Genomic DNA, 16,727 nt, shown 5'->3' on the forward strand with positions numbered 1-16,727 from the left:
CAAACTGTGTTCCTGCCAATTTCCCCAGCCGCAAAGACGTTAGTAAGACAACATGCAGGATCTGCTGGTGGGTGTAACTTTGTATTGTAAAACATGGTTTTCTATGTTCTCTTTTCTACGCAGTTTAAACTGTGTGAGATTTTTTCTGAATAGATCCAAATAACAACGTACATAAAAACGTTTCTAAAAGTAGAACAGTTTGGGTTGGAGTGTTCTGTGCACAAATGCGCTCATTATATCTGTTCATTTTACCACGGGTGGTAGAATTTGAAATAAACCTTTGGTTTTCATAGTGAGTTTAGAGTTGTGATGTATGTGTATCCAATAACTTGCTTGTTGCAAAATGTTGTGTGATTTGGCTGATAATGCATAGCTCAGCATCGTAGATAAGTTGCTGAGAGGAAGTGATACTGCCACAAATATCAATATTTCAAGTACGGTAACTATCATGTTAGAAGGCCCAGGGATGAAATACAGATGTTAGGGTTTACTTTGAGGGGAGGATCAGCACACTAAATACACTAATGCATTATCATTATAAAATATACCACCATTGTACCACGATAACCAAATGTCACACGATTAGGTGTATCTCCATCTGACAAAATATCGAACAGGCCTGATAATGAGTCATGAGGGACACCATGTGGGTGAGGTTGGGAAGGAGAGGTACTGCCAGCCCATTATAATGTTGGCTGACAATACAATAAAGTAGTTCCCAAGCACATTGTTGTTCATGGTGTATGAGGCTGGCGCCATACACGCCAGGACTGGCCCCATGAGGGCTTTTGAAGAGGATGCCAGGCTCTAGAGGCCCGAGTCCTGACTCCACCTGGCCAATGGTTTTGCCAGAAGGGGTTTTGGGCGAGGGTTGTGAAAGCTCTCCCCCCCCCCCCAAGGTCCCTCCCATGGTGTTCCTTCTGTCTGGCCCAGGTTTGGTTGGGAAGTTCCGATGGAATTTCCTGATTAGACGTTGTGCGTGGATATTCTCACTGGGCTCCCAGGATCTATCTTGTGGTCCAAATCCTTTCCAATCGACGAGATAGTATAGCTTGGTCCTAGAGTATTTAGAGTCCAAGATATCTTTGACTTTGAATTCTGGTTCTCCGTCAACAAGTATGGGCTTAGGTGGTGTCCCAATCCGTGTGCCTGGTTGCATTGGTTTCAGGAGGGACACATGAATACTGGGTGGATGTATAGATTAGGTGCTAAATCCAGTTTCACGGCTGTTGGTTGATAATTGCCTTAATGATATAGGGTCCTAAGAATCTGGGATGAAAGGTCCAGGTTCCCTTGATGGGTACGAATTTAGCGGCTAACCAAACTGTGTCTCCTACTTGATAATCAGGGGCCTTTTTCCGGTGTTGGTCGGCGAATCTCTTTTGTTTTTCTTTGGCATGAATAAGGTGTTCCTTTGCCCTTTTGAAAGCCTGAGTAATGGTTGTGTGTAGAGTCTTTACCGCTGGCATTTCCAAGCCGGCTGGAAGGTCTAGTTCAGAGGTACCTGGATGTCTGCCATGAAGGGTATAGAAGGGCGTTTGTCCCGTGCTTGAATGCAAAGAATTGTTATATGCATATTTGGCTATCCATAGTAGGTTTTTCCAATTCCTTTGTTCGTGGTGCAGCATGCACCGTAAATATTGCTCGAGTGTCTGATTGGTTCTCTCGGTTTGGCCGTCCGTTTGGGGATGGTGACTGGTAGATAGCCGAACGTCGATCTGCGCCATTGCACAGCATTTTTTCCAGAAGTTTGAAACAAACTGGCTGCCTCGATCAGAGACCAGAACCGAAGGGAAGCCATGTAGCTTAACCACGCCCTCCAGGAACACTTTTGCTAAAGTGGCTGCGTCTGGGAGGCCTTTGAGAGGAATAAAATGGGCCATCTTCAAGAATAAGTCAACAACTACAAGAATGGTGTTGAACCCTTGGCTTGGAGGTAGATCAGTGATGAAGTCAAGGGAAAGAGTGGGCAATGGAACTGGAGGAATGTCCAATGGTTGTAGGAGACCAGATGGTTTTTGTTTCTGTGATTTATTTTGGGCACAGACACCGCAGGACTGAATATAGTGAATGATGTCCTTACGCCAGGTAGGCCACCAAAAGTTCTCTTTCACCTTAGCTAGGGTTTTGGCGATCCCAGGATGCCCTTCGATCAGTGAATCGTGATAGTTTGAAATAATATGCTGTTGTAATTCCTTCTTGGGTACATATAGGCGATCCCTAAAAAAGGGTAGGTGGTCCTCGATGGTATATTTTTCTCCTTGAGTTTGTCATGCGAGGTAGGCATCAGGATTCATTGTCCGTTGGATTTCTTTTCATAGTTCTGCTTGTGTTCAGGCTGTCGTGATACCCAAGAGTTTGTCTTCAGGTATAATAGGTACCGGGTCTGGAGTTGTATATACTATTTTATCTATGCCCATGCGAGATAAGGCATCCGCCTTTCCATTTCTGACTCCTGGTCGAAATGTGATTACATAATCATATTCGGCGAAGAAAAGGGCCCAACGTAATTGGCACGAGGACTGCGCCTTGGCTGTTTTGAGATATTGCAGGTTTCGGTGGTCTGTGATGACTGTAATGGTTTGTCTGGCCCCCAGAAGGTAGTGCCTCCAGGCTTTAAAGGCAGATTTGATAGCCAGGAGTTTCTTGTCCGTGATGGCATAATTAATCTCTGGAGGTGAGAACTTTTTCGACCAGAAGGCCACAGGATGTAGTTGGCCGGTTTCCGGGTCTCTCTATGAAAGCACAGCCCCCATTGCGAGACTGAACGCATCAGTTTCAACGGCATAAGGGAGGTCAGGACGAGGATGTCGCAGGATTGGAGTGGAGGTGAACCTTCGTTTAAGTTCCTGAAAGGCTTCTTCTGCTTCTTCGGTCCAACCAATCTTTTTATTGTTTTTTCGTAATAGTACTGTGATTGGGTGCACAACCTGAGAGAAGTCTGGGATGAACTGGCGGTAGAAGTTCGCAAAGCCCAGCATGCTTTGTACCCCTTTCAGAGACGTCAGTGAAGGCCATTTCAGAATGGCATCTACCTTGTGCATGTCCATTCTGATGCCTCCTGGAGTAAGGATAAAACCAAGAAATTCTACTTCGGTGACGTGAAAAAAGCGTTTTTCAAGCTTTGCAAACAAGCGATGTTGACGGAGCTTGGTGAGGACTGAACGAACATGCCTGACATGATCTTGTTCCCAGGCTGAGTATACTAAGATGTCGTCTATGTACACTGAGGCGCACACATCAATTAACTCCCTTAAGACGTCATTCATGAAATATTGGAATGCCGCAGGAGCATTGCATAACCCGAAGGGCATGACTTCATATTCAAACAAGCCGTACTTAGTACGGAAGGCGGTTTTCCATTCATCTCCTTTTCTCTCTCGGACCAGGTGGTACGCTCCTCGAAGGTCCAATTTGGTATAAATCTGGGCATTTTTAACTTGGTCTAGCATCGCATGGATAAGTGGCAAAGGGTAGCGGTTCTTCACGGTGATCTGGTTCAATGCGCGGTAGTCAATACAGGTTCTCAAGTCTCCTTCCTTTTTCGGTATAAAGAACAAAGGATTGGCTGCGGGGGACTTCGAAGGACGGATAAATCCGTTTGCAAGGTACTGGTCTAAATAGTATTTCAAATGAAGGTTTTCTGGTTCTGTGAGAGCATAGATCCTGCTGCAAGGGATTTGTGCACCAGGAACAAGGTCGATCTGACAGTCATAGGGCCTGTGCGGCAGCAATGTATTGGCTTGGTCCTTTCGGAAAACATCCTGGAAATCATGGTATTCACTTGGCAGGGTATTAGTTGCTCCCAGGGTTGATACTATCACTCCGGGAGTCATGGGGATACAGACGTCGGGTTTCTCCTCTTGGTAATAGCAGGCAGGGGAGCAGTCACCGGGGAAGGTTAATTTTCTTGCCCGCCAGTCTATCAAAGGGTTGTGAGCAATCAACCATGGCATCCCTAGTATTAGCCTGAACTGAGGTGCCTTGATGAGATCGAATGAAACAGACTCCCGATGTCCGACCTGACACAGCAAGTTTACCCTGGCAGTGCACTGGGTTACTGGTCCGGAAGCAATTTCTGTCCCATCCACGGTGGTTACCTTGTCCATAGTTGGCTTAGAACACAAAGGAAGCCCCATCTCTGCTGCCAGTTCTTGATCAATATAATTTCCAACTGCTCCACTGTCGATGTATGCTTCAGCGGCATGCATTCTTGACGACTGTTGGTGGTTAATTAAGATCACTGGTATTGCAAAGTGCGAGGTCAGCAACTCTTTCTTCTCACTCGACAAACTGACCTCTACGTTTGTCGAGCTTGGTAGTTTCCCAATTCCTTAGCTTCATCCTTCTCTGTGGCCCCGACTGTTCTTCTTGGGGGTTTTACTGGACAGTCCTTCAGGAAATGTCCTGGTTTCCCACAATACAAACAAAGCTGTTGGTGTCTTCTTTTGTCCCGCTCTTGTTTTGTTAATAGAGGCCGTATCCCGCCAATCTGCATGGGTTCTACAGCATTTTCAGGTACACAGGGTGTGTTTTCCCTTGGTCGAGCATACACGGTCCGAGGGTTCATCTTAGACCAGTCTGCCTTTCGGTCCTGCGACCGGTGGTCTAGCTGCACAACCAGATTTATGAATTCTGCACAGTCTCTGGGTGGATCAACCACCTGGGCTAAAACGTCCTTTAATTCGCCTTGTAAGCTTCGATGGAATAACGTGGTTCTTTTGTTTTCTGGCCAGCTAGCTTCGGCAACCAGTTGGTTGAAGGTAGCAATGTACGTTAACAAGTCCTGATTCACCTGTCGGAGGGACAAGAGTTCATTGTCTACTGCTTGTTCCTGGATATGGCGAGTAAAAAGTTTTTTCCATTTCTCTCTGGAACCCCCCAAAGCCATGTAATAGAGGATTGTCATGGGTTACCAATGACACCGACCAATCTGCTGCACTACCACTCAGGTATGACAAGACAAAAGCTACCCAAGCTTAGTCGTTTGGAAATGCTCCAGGCCTACAAAGAAAATGAAGGCGGCACTGATTGATGAATGCCGCATACTTCCGTGGGTCGCCTGAGAACTTTTCTGGTGGTGCCAGGGGCACTGTTCCAGGTAACGTGATCTGTACCGGAGTGGGTGGTATGGCGGGTTTTACATCGTTGGATTGCTTCCAGGTGGAGGCGTCTGTCCTGCCTGTGATTGCAAGTATTGCCTGCTAATCTCTTCAGTGCGTTCTTTGGTCACTATTAGGTCTCTCAGGAGGGCATTAGTCTCTTGTCGGGCAGAATGAACCTCAGCACGAAGCTCTCCTAGTAATTGGGCCAAATGGTCCATTTCTGATGTCTCCATGGCGCCCAGGTGGATTTGTTATGGTAGTCTTCGTGTTCTGTTACTCTCACCTGGTATCCACAGGGACGCCACCCAGCTGGGTTACTCGCTGGTATGCTTCTCAGCTTTGCCCTGATGTGGTCTGCGGGGAAGGTTCTGCCTGAAAATACAGGAGGACTGTGTTCAAGACTGACTGACTGGGGCAAGTATCCTCCCTTCACCCCCGTATGCTTTCAGTCCCTCTGGTGCCTCTCCTCACCTTGTGGTAGAATGAGGCGTGCTCTCCGTCCTGCCTTCTTTGCAGGGGTGCGTTGTCTTTCATGGGCCAGTGCGGTCCAGTTACTTCACTGACGCCAGCCCGTTTGATATTGTTCAGGTAGGTCTTATTGCTGTTCTTTAGTTGTGTTGCTATCCTGCATGCCTTTCTTTGTTTAAAATGTCTCTTTTTTCTCCCATAGGTATGCAGAGTTTCAGCGCGGCGAACTGGCTTGGTTGAGCCCCGCTGGTAAATGATGGCGCATTAAGAGCGATATGATGCGGCAAGTAAGCGCTATGCGCAGCGCTGCGAAGTCTTGCCTTTGCTAACCTGTGTTTTCCTTCCTTGTAGGTCACGGTGTTCTTCAGCACGAGTGGAATGTCCGGAGTGGTGCCAGCCGAGAGGCGACCAGCCAGTTAAGCCTTTTGAGCAGTTCGTAACTTGTAAATGTCTCTACAGCTTTCTTTAATGTTGTCTCTATCTTCCTCTTTCAGGTTGTTCTGTCCGGGAGGCGTGCAGATTCGAGGAAGCTGTTCTCAGTAGCTGCGAGTGTTTAAAGATGAAGACTGCAGGTAAGATGCTGCTGCTAATGATGTTCATTTTGTCTCCTTGCAGGTTCTGCTTCTCCGAGGTTCAAGGGAATAGCTGGACAAGGTGAGCATCACGTTGCAAGCTGCAAAGTAACACGAAGCATGTTGTGCAGTCAGGGTGTGGTTTATATAGCCCAGGTAAAGTAGTACCAGGGAAAGTAGTTCCAGGCCTGCCACACCCAAAACACTAGACCGCATAGCTTGGTTCTTAGGAACCAAGCTATATGGATGCCTCCATGTTGGCTGACAATACAATAAAGTCGTTCCCAAGCACATTGTTGTTCATGGTGTATGAGCCTGGCACCATAGGCGCCAGGACTGGCCCCATGAGGGCTTTTGAAGAGGATGCCAGGCTCTAGAGGCCCGAGTCCTGACTCCACCTGGCCAATGGGTTTGCCAGAGGAGGTTTTGGGTGAGGGTCGTGATAGAAGGGTAAAAAAACAGGTTTGGCCAGTGGGAAAAGAGAGGGTAGGTTGAGGTGAAAGGAGATTTGAGATTTACATCCTGCTCGAGAAGGTTAGAGAGAAATGGAAGAAGAGAGATAGGGTGGTAGATATTGAAGAAGGGTTGAGAAAAGGATTGTTCAAGATAGGGATAATTAAAGGGTACCTACACCACTGTTTAACTACAGAGGTGTGTCTATATGATTGTTTTTAATAACACTGAAGTTCTTGCATTAGCACGCACCCATATTTTATTTTTGGCTCAGTAAATTATTTTGGCAAATTTCCCTTTTTTACACATTGTTTGCATAGGTGCTGGTAAAGATAAACAGCGGTTAAAGGCCAAATTAGGCATTTGTATGATCCTTTAAAATTAAAATACAATTCAGTTCTTTTTGTCTTAGAATAAAGGCACTATTTACTGGGCTTGCCGGTTTGGCAGATCGCCTTCCTGCGAAAGATGGCCTCTACCAACTTCTGCATGTCAAAACTTTGGCAGCCATTTGTTTTTAGGAAAAGAAACAGCCTTTCAATGTCGTGCTTTCCTTGAGTTGATAACTTAGTTACAATTTTAATAAAACAATTAAAAGTGTATAAAAAGGGAAAAGAGTCAGTCATATGGGGCTGATTTACTAAGGTAAACAAGTAGCTTAACTAAGACTAAATTTACTAAACTCAAACAAAATAGTGTACTCATAATTTAACCCTATTTTGGAGTAAGTGTAACTTAAACTATATTTTTAGCTTAGTAAATCAGCTTAATATATCTGTATTGCCATCACTCTCCTCCCTACCTCCCTAAGATCTGCATAGTAAACACTAGTGGCCGCTGTTTGCCGAAAAGCTGTGTCAGCCATTGAACGTTGGCGAAACATATATAGATTATTGCAATCCAGTTCCTCCAGGGACTCACTCATCCGGGTTTTTCCCAGAGCGTTAGCATTCCGTTCATAACGATGGATTGCATAAGAAGCGGACCTGTCCCGTGCCACAACCACTTCATCTATGTGGAATGGAATCTGTCAGGGACTACTCTCGTTCACCCAGGCCTCAAGCATGCAACACGCACATACGAGGCAGAGTCGAGAGAAGGATTGAACACCTCTTTATTCACTTGCTGCCAACATCCAATTAAACTCCTTCCCCGCCCCGTGCCCCTCCCCTTCCTGTGTGCATGTGTCCCCTGTCACGTGACAGGAGATACCACACCCCAATACTAAAATAAACTTTACTCTAGTTCATTTCCTCAATGAGTCTTTGAGGTTTCTTCCGCATTCTTTGGGGTCTCTCATACCCTTGCTCCTCACATACTTCTCGGGGCCAGGGTGTTGCTTCTGCACTGGAGTCTTCTCTGTCCCCTTCATAAGGTGTGTCCCACACGCTGTTGAGAGGGGTGAGGATCGGTCAACCATGGGTACGATTACAGACATCCGTTGAAAGTGTGAGGAGTTTCTGGATGTGGTTTTCCGGTCACCCTCAGCAGTGATGAGGGACCCTTTCACTTGAACAACTGTCAGGGGTTCATCTCCAAAAGCAGCCATGCTTTTGCAGCTCTGAGCTTGTTTGGCTATGACCACGTCTCCAGGCTCGAGATCATTTTCTTTAGCTCGTCTTTTCTCGTTGGCTACTCTCTTCATTTCTTCTTTCCTTCGGGAATGTTGCGCTCGCATTTCCCGGTCTCCACTGTATCTTTCATCCTCCTGAGTTATGTGGGGAATCTGTGTCTGTATGCTTCTCCCAAACACCACCTTGGAGGGAGTTTTTGCTGTGGTGCTATGTGGGGTGTTTCTATAGTCTTGCATGAGATGGCATAGCATCTTCTCTACTGGCTCCCCTGTTAGCCGAGCAATTTGTACTGTTCTCTTGATATTTCTCATGAAACACTCTATGGTGCCATTAGCATGGGACCACAGTGGTGTTATTTTTCTATGGTGGAAGCCCATGTATTCGGAGAATGTTTTAAAGTCCTGCCCTGTGAATGGGGGCCCATTGTCTGACTTTATTACTTTTGGGATGCCATAGATGGCGAACATTCTATCTAGAGCGAGAATGGTGTGGAATGCCGAGGTGGATGGTACGGTTTGGATATCTGGGAACCGAGAATATTCGACTGCCACTTATATGTGTTTGCCCCCTTCTAGTGGTCCAAAAAATCCACTAAGATTTCTTCCCAGGCTCCTTCAGCCAGAACCATCATGCACAATGGTTCCGGTCTTGTGTGTGGGTTTCATGACAGCACAGGTGGGGCAGTGCTTCAGTAGATCCTCTACTTGTGCATCGAGATGAGGAAACCAGAGTTTTTGTTTAAGCATCCTCTTGGTGGACACTATGCCCCTGTGCCCTTCGTGCACCAGTTCCAGAACCTTTCGTCTCAGGTTCCGGGGAATTACTAGCTTGGTGCCCTTTAGCAGCAGTCCTTCTTCAGACTTGGCCGATTCATCTCTGACGACCAAGAGACAGGTGATGTCTTGCTTAACCTCCTCGCTCGTGTTTTCCTTCAAATGCCGGGCCTGTTTCCAGTGTCCAGTTTCTAGGTATGATCTGTAGGGCTTGATCATTGCTTGTCTCTTGAGCTATTTGCTGAGAATCGAGGCCTTTTGGGGTGCTTCTGTGTATCACGTAGGGGATATATTGGTATGCAATGGATGGGGATGGCTGGGTCTCCTTGAATGGATGTTGTGAAAGGAAATCAGCAGGGTTGTGTTCTTTCCCAGGTCTGTGGATTATGTTGAAGTGATAGTACTGCAGTCTCAGGGCCCATCTCGCTATACGCGGTGGCATCTTCGCTTGCGGATTGCCGTAGATAAATAGCAAAGTCTGGTGGTCTGTGGCAATTGTGAAAGGTTTCCGGCATAGGTCTAAGTGGAAATGTTCACATGCCCACATTACCGCTAGTCTTTCTTTTCCAGCCTCTGAGTATGCTTGTTAGGTCTTGGACAAACTTCTGCTGGTATACGACAGTATACGACAGAATGTGTTTTGACTGGTTGTCTTTCTCATCCAGTTGGGTCAGAATGGCCCCCAAAACCCAATGGGCTGTGGTCCCCTACTAGTTCAGTGGCTTTCCTTGGATTGAAGTAGGTTCGTGGTGTCAGATATGCGCTGTTTTATTAGTTGGAACGCCTGTTGGCATTTTTCCGTCCACTTGAAATCCATGATTGTGCTTGGCTGAGTGCCCTGAGGGGTTCACTGACAGACGCGTAACCTTTAATATAGCATGTGCAAGAACTTGCTAGTCCAAGGAATGACAGTAAGTCTGTCATGGAGTTGGGTGGTTCGGCGTCTGTGAGGGCGCTGACGTTTTCCGGATCTGGTGTCATTCCATTGGAGGAGAATATGTGACCAACGAAAGGGAGTATCTGTTTTCTGAACTCGTGTTTCTCCTTCTTCAGGGTAAGGTGGGCTTCCTCGAGGGCCATGCACACTCTCATGAGGGTGTTATGTTGCTCTTGGGTTTGCCCAAAAACCAGGATGTCATCACTGTAGTTCAGGCAGTTGGGTATATGTTTGATGACATTATGGATCTCCGACGGAAATATTTCTGCCACTGATGAGACACTGAAGCTCAGACGCTTGTACCTGTACAAACCGAGGTGGGTGGTGAATGTGGTGATGTATTGGGACGTCTTTTTGAACTCCAGTTGATGGTACCCCTTGTTGAGGTCTAGATTGGAGAAAATTGTTGCTCCATTGAAGAGGTGCACCATGTCTGTGATGCGTGGGGCTTCATGGCGTTCTCAGACTATGGCCTTGTTTGGCCGCCGCATGTCCACGCAGATGCAGATGTCTGTCGAGTGTTTCTTGGGTACGGGCACTATGGGTGGTACCCATGGTGTGGGGCCTTCTGCTGGCTTGATGATGTCTGCTTCCAGTAGTTTTGTTAGTTCTTCCTCCACCTGCCTTTGCATGTTTATGGGGATTCCCCAATAGTGTTGGGCTACTGGGGTGACTTTGGTGTCAATGTGCAGTTCAATTTGGCTGCCTTTCAATTTACCCAGACCTCTGAAGAGTGTGGGGAACACTTGCTCAATGTTTGCAGTGGGGTCTAGGTATTTGTGTACCATAAGTCTGCAAAGGACGTGGATGAGGCCCATGTCGATTGCAGCCTTGTAGCTTAGGATGCATCCACTCTCAGTGGCTGCCTCCAGTATGTGCATGGGGATTTCCTTGGATTGTCCTTTATAGCTACATGATGCTGTGAAGTAGCCTTTGCATGGTAGGGGTGTCTTTGAGCTGTGTGGATAGATTAGTGCTTCTGCGTGCCGCAGGCGTGGGGCGTGCAGTATGCTGTGATATACTTCTTCACTTATCACGTTCAAGTGGCCCTCGTATCCACCAAGAACTCAGCTGCTGTCTTGTTGATTTGTATGATCAGAGTTGGACTGTGTTATTTTGCAGTCGGGTTGCCTAAAGCATATAGGTAACCTTTCCTTTGCGTTTCTTCCAGTGGCTTTTTGTGTCTTCGGACGTTTTCCTTCGAGGATGCACTAGAACCACTGTTGGATTGAGAGTGCTTGACCAGGTATCTGACATACCTTTTGGGTCTCCTTCTCGGCCTGGGCATATGTGGTCGGCTATCTCTCCAATCTCCTGAGGTTCGTTCCCATCTTCTGTCTAGATTCTCGTCCCTGTGCCACCGGTGGGGGGGCTTCATGCACCTGTTTGGATGCTCGGGGCGGACTCTGCTGCCTTTTTTCCTTGCATTGAGATGGTGTTCCGCTCCATCCATCACCTCGCATTTTGCTGTGGTATATGTTGCACACCACCTTGTAGTGGTTGTCTCCTCCACAGGTTGCACACTGCTGATCCATTGCGGGGCATTGTACTTTGTGCGGGTATTCATGGCCACACCGATAGCAGAATGGCTCTGCATTTCCTTTTGAGGTTCCTTCCAGTTTGTTGATAATCTCCTGCTTGCTGTGTGTGATTTTGATATCGTCTACCCCTTCTACCTGTGCAGCCAGTGAAGCATCCGAGCGAGCTAGGCGCATGATTTCTTCCAGGTTGCATGGTTTTTGTAGCAGTCGCTTCCTGAGGTCTGCACTTTCACATCCCACTATGATTTGCGAGCATAGTGCTTCTTCTTTGGAGTAATTATTGAAGTTGCGGTGCTTCATCTTGAGCCTTAAGCACATTTCACAAATGCATCCATAGTCTCGCCCTTGGCCTGTTTGGCGGTATTGTTTGGTGGTATGGACGATGTGTCTTTCATAATCCACCTCTTCCAGCGTGGGCCTAGTGTGCCGGAGTCAGTGAGGTCGAAGTTGGTGGGTAGCTGGGTCATGAGGCTGTCATGCATTCCGGTAGGGAGTGCATGAGCCGGTGTTATCGGGACAGTTAGTGAGTCATCCTCTAGCATTTTTTTTACAGTATGTGTTTTCAGGCTAAGCTTGTGCAGGTGATCACTTGTGTTTATAGACTGACATTGTTTTGGTGAGGGCCACATGCCCCTGAGTATGGACAGTCTCTGCGTGTGATTTCCAGGCCTGTTTGTATGCAGCTCTTGTCCCCTGTGCTTTGAGGCCTTCTTCTTCAGTTGCAGCCTCTTCTTCCTGTGCTTCCTTTGGCCACGTGGTTATGCGCCACATGTGTTTCCTTGTTTGGGGCCTGGCACATGTGTTGGGCGGGTTTTACTTGCTCCGCCCCGTTTCTGTTGCTTGGAGCGGTAGATGCGCTCTGCCGCACGGAAACTGCTGATGGCGGGGAGCCTTTGTGCTCCCACCCGCCCAGAAGCATTGCCGTAGGCGGGAGATGTCCTCGACCGCCCAGTGTTTCTGGGTGAGGGGGGGCGCACTGCCCACTGGTGGGGAGCCTTTGCGCTCCGACCTACTTCTCACCTTTGGCTGGAAAATCCTTCTGCCTACAGTTGTATGGTGGCACTGTTGCTCAAATAGTGCCTTTCAACCTGCACCATGGATGTGGGGTGTACAAACGTTCGGGTTTGTAATGCGTCTCGTTGCCGTTGGCGGGAGTCTCCCTCGACCGCCCTGAATCTTGGGTGTAAGGTCTGCTTTCCTTACCCCTAGCGGGGAGCTTTCTGGGCTCCGACCCGCCTTATGTTGCCGTTGGCAGGAGACTCGCTCGACTGCCCGGAGTGTTGGATGTGGGGTCTGCTTCCTCCTTCAGCGGTGAGCCGTCATGCGCTCCGACCCACCTCTCCATTCACCGTTGGCGGGAGAACCTCTCGACAGCCCGGACGCCAGATGGGGAGATCCTCCACTAAAGTGATGCTTTTCAGCCTGCAGCACGAGCGCGCCAATTCAGCATGTTGCAGATTCGAATCGCTACGTTGCCAATGTGGAATCCTTCAGGGACTACTCTCGTTCACCCAGGCCTCAAACATGCAACACGCACATATGAGGCGGAGACGAGAGAAGGTTTGAACACCTCTTTATTCTCTTGCTGCCAACATCCAACTGAACTCCTTCCCCGCCCCATGCCCCTCCCCTTCCCCTGTCCCTGTGTCCCTGTCACTTGACATGAGTTCTGTGACAACACCACACCGTAGCTGTTACAAATGCATGCATGTATGCAGGTTTTCAAACGAATAGCCAATTTAGCAGATATCTGACACCAGGCATTTGTGGGAGAGTCGTGGACTGAGTTTACTTGTTGAGCAGATCCATGTGTGAAAGAAGGGCAGAGGGACACAAGTGTCGAGAATATTCACCTCATCTCCTAGAATCAGGCAATGAGTAGACATGGCTTGTATCCATGCACATTGTGTTTCATAACTGATATACCATAAGGCAATGGTGTTTTCTGGTTGTGGGTCTTTCCAGGGCAGTGAGCATGACCTTGGTACTGCTGTTTTTAGGCATGGTAAAAGTCAACACAAATGTTTTAATTGAAATGCAATATTTTTTGTTATGCAAAAAATGAAACTAATTGTGATGTTTCTCTTGCAACGCTGACCACAGAGCTCATGAATAGCAACTTTTATATTGGGTAAAACAATGTGGAAACTGTGCATGCCTGCAGGTTTCCTGTATTTTACATTCATGGTCCCCACAGTGTAATAATTCCAATGTTCATTAAAAATGTATCTCAGGTTGGGTGTAGGGGGGGATGAGGCATCGAACATGCGAACATCTCAAATATGTGTGTGTGAAAACGTGCCAATTATAGATGGGTGAAAATGTCAACAATTTCCGAAGTAACAGAGACAGCTTTCTTGTGCAGAAATGATTTTGCCATATGAGAAAATCTAAGTGCCACAGATGCTCATTTAATAGTAGGATTATTTGCCATTTACCATACTCATTTTTATTTATTTTTTCATCATTTGGCAAATTGTGTTTTACCGTAGATGTGAGTGACCTTCAGGTAATTCTTTCCACTTTCACCTAAAAAATCGAAAACTTCTCATAAATAAAAAAAACATTCTAGGTATATTGCGTATTGCAGAACGAAAGGTGATATTTTTTAGTGCAATCCTCAAATCCCTACGCAGAGCTCGTTTTACATAATCCATTATATGGTTGAATAGTTGGAAGTGGTGTTGTATGACGAGCTCAAGTTACCTCTGCTGATCACCCCACATTATCATGGTGGCTACCTTATTAGGTATGTTCTCTCTGAAGACCACAAGGAGTGCAATCAAGATGGCCGCCTAGAGCTTATGCTCTTCTCTCTCTTTTCCTCTCACACTTGCATCTGTCCTGAAAACTCACTGGTTCTTTGGCAGAATGTTCAGGGTACATTATGGGAGAGTAACAGGAATGACACATGAAGGCAATATACCCAATTTGCACTCAATCAGCAGCAGACATTTGATGAGGGGGACAGATCACATTCCATGTGTGCCAACAAGATATTTATTTATTTAATTTATTGAATATTTATAAGATTAGTGCCAGCGTGGGTGGACAAGGTGAGGACCACCGCCTAAGTGTGAGGACAGGGGGGGATCAAACTCTGGAGGTAAGGGTGAAGACCACCATCTACGTGCGAGGACAGGGGTGGATCAAACTCCAGAGGGAAGGGTGAGCACCACCATCTAAGTGAAAGGACAGGGGTGGATCAGACTCCAGAGGGAAGCCCAGCCCATCTGGCTAGTCGCGGGGGGAGGGAGCAGGAGGCAGTGCTGGTTTGGGGGAGAGATGGTGTGGACTGGTCAAAGGAAGGCCTGATAACCTGTAGGATTCATAAAGGACCAGGCCGCCAGTCGCAGCGGCAGTGGGGAGATTAGCAAGGGAGGGCGGAAGTGGAGGTAGAGTGAAAGTATGGTCTTCAGAGGTTTCTGGAATTTAAGGAGGTTCGGCTCAAGTCTGAGAGGGGCTGGGAGGCCGTTCCAGAGGGAAGCACCTGCCGAAGAGAGAGATCTACCCCCCACTCTCTGCTTTGAAAAACGTCTGACCTGCAGCGAGTTGAAGCTAGAGACCGCAGGGTTCTGGGGGAAGGTGAGGAAGGGAGAATGCCTCTGAGGAGATGAAGCTGAAAGTGGGCCTTCTTGGCAAGGTCCATCATGTGAGGGGAGAAGGAGAGATGGGAGTCAAAGATGACACCAAGGTTTTTGGCCTCACAGGATGGTGAGGAGAGAGGACCCAAGGAGGGCAGCCAGAGAGTGGGAGGTAAACAGGGAGCAGGTGTCCCAATGAGAAGTATCTCGGTCTTACTGGTTTAGAAAACCATGCAGAGAAGACTGTTCCCAGAATTATTAGGGGAACCCACAAAGAATATTTAGAGAAGGCAAAAAATAACACGTAGCGATGCAGAGATCTGTTGGGTAAGGAGTAAGAAGGGCCAGTTCTTAGCAGGATTAGGTACTGGTGCGAGTGCATTAGTTGTAGTATGCACTCCGAACAGGACTCATGCACGAGTGCTTACAAATAACCAATAAATACAAATAAGATTATTACAATAAATTATCTCAATACAACCTGTTCTCCATCCCCACACCTGCACAGTGGAAGTATTATGAGAAAATCTCGGAAAGAAAATGCTGAATGCCCGTTTACTGCACATTCTACATTTACAAAAATACTGAATCAGAGTTTACCGAAAGAGGGGAGCGGGAGATGCAGGGGTGTCCCCCACTTCCCTTGTTTAGTAAAATGGGGTTTAGGGGTTCCAGGGATTTCCCCCGCTTCCATTACATGGATGGCGGGCGACAAAGTTCCCAAAAATAAAAAAAGGACCCTACGGTGCCAGTTCCGACCCACGTTGGGAATAGGGAACTGACGTTGGAGGGGCAAGGGGGAGTCGCAGCATGGGTAAGAAGTAGGATACAGAAAAGTAAGTAGAGATAAAGGGGTAGCTGTAGGGGGAATGCATTTAAAAGTGATCTATGTGATCACTGCATGTAACCATTTTCGGATTCGACATTCGGCATTGAAATTTCATGCAGCGTATGGATGACATAGATCCAACTGTGTGTACATTATTGGGCATTTCTAAATAAAACACAGGACATATTTTTGTTCCTGCTGATAAAATGGATGCTAGTCCAATACTATGTGAACTAAAAGTGCCTCACAGATTAAATGACACTATGGAACGCCACTTGAACCCCTGATTAGATTGCATTTCTCAGTTTGATCCGGCCAAACCCAGGCTACAAACAGTACAGAACAGTATTATTATTAGGGTATTTATTGAGTGCAGACCTAGTTTTGGGAAGCAACAGAGTGCTTTATAAATCATTGGGGGAAGGACACAGAGAGGGAAGCAGAGATGCAAGAGAGTAGGAATCTAACAACTAAGAGGGTAAGGGTGGGCAATTTGGCAGGAAGGGATCTACAATAAACCAGTGAAGGAAACAGTGGGGAGAGGTTCACTCAGTCTCAAGTAAGGTGGGCAGTGTAGGGTGTGTGAGATTCTTTGATGAGGAGTGCCTTGAGTTCCTTCCTGAAATGTAGAAGCAAAGGGAAAGTTTGGTGTTGACAGGGAAGAGGTTTCATAGTCATGAACAGTAGACACTGAAGGCCTGTCTTGCGGTTCTTTCCTTCCTGCACCAGCAAAGTTCAAGTTTGCACATGTCCTTACTTCTGGTGGATAATAGGCCTCCAGAGATACTGAATTTCTCAGTGAGGTAACTTGGGGAGTTCAGGGTGACATCCTTGTAGATGATGCAGCAGGATTAGAAGATGATATGTGCTTGCAGCAGGAGCCAGTGCAGT

The sequence above is a fragment of the Ambystoma mexicanum genome, chromosome 7q (genome assembly GCF_040938575.1).
Source record: "Ambystoma mexicanum isolate Mex_15411 chromosome 7q, UKY_AmexF1_1, whole genome shotgun sequence".
Lineage (NCBI taxonomy): Eukaryota > Metazoa > Chordata > Amphibia > Caudata > Ambystomatidae > Ambystoma > Ambystoma mexicanum.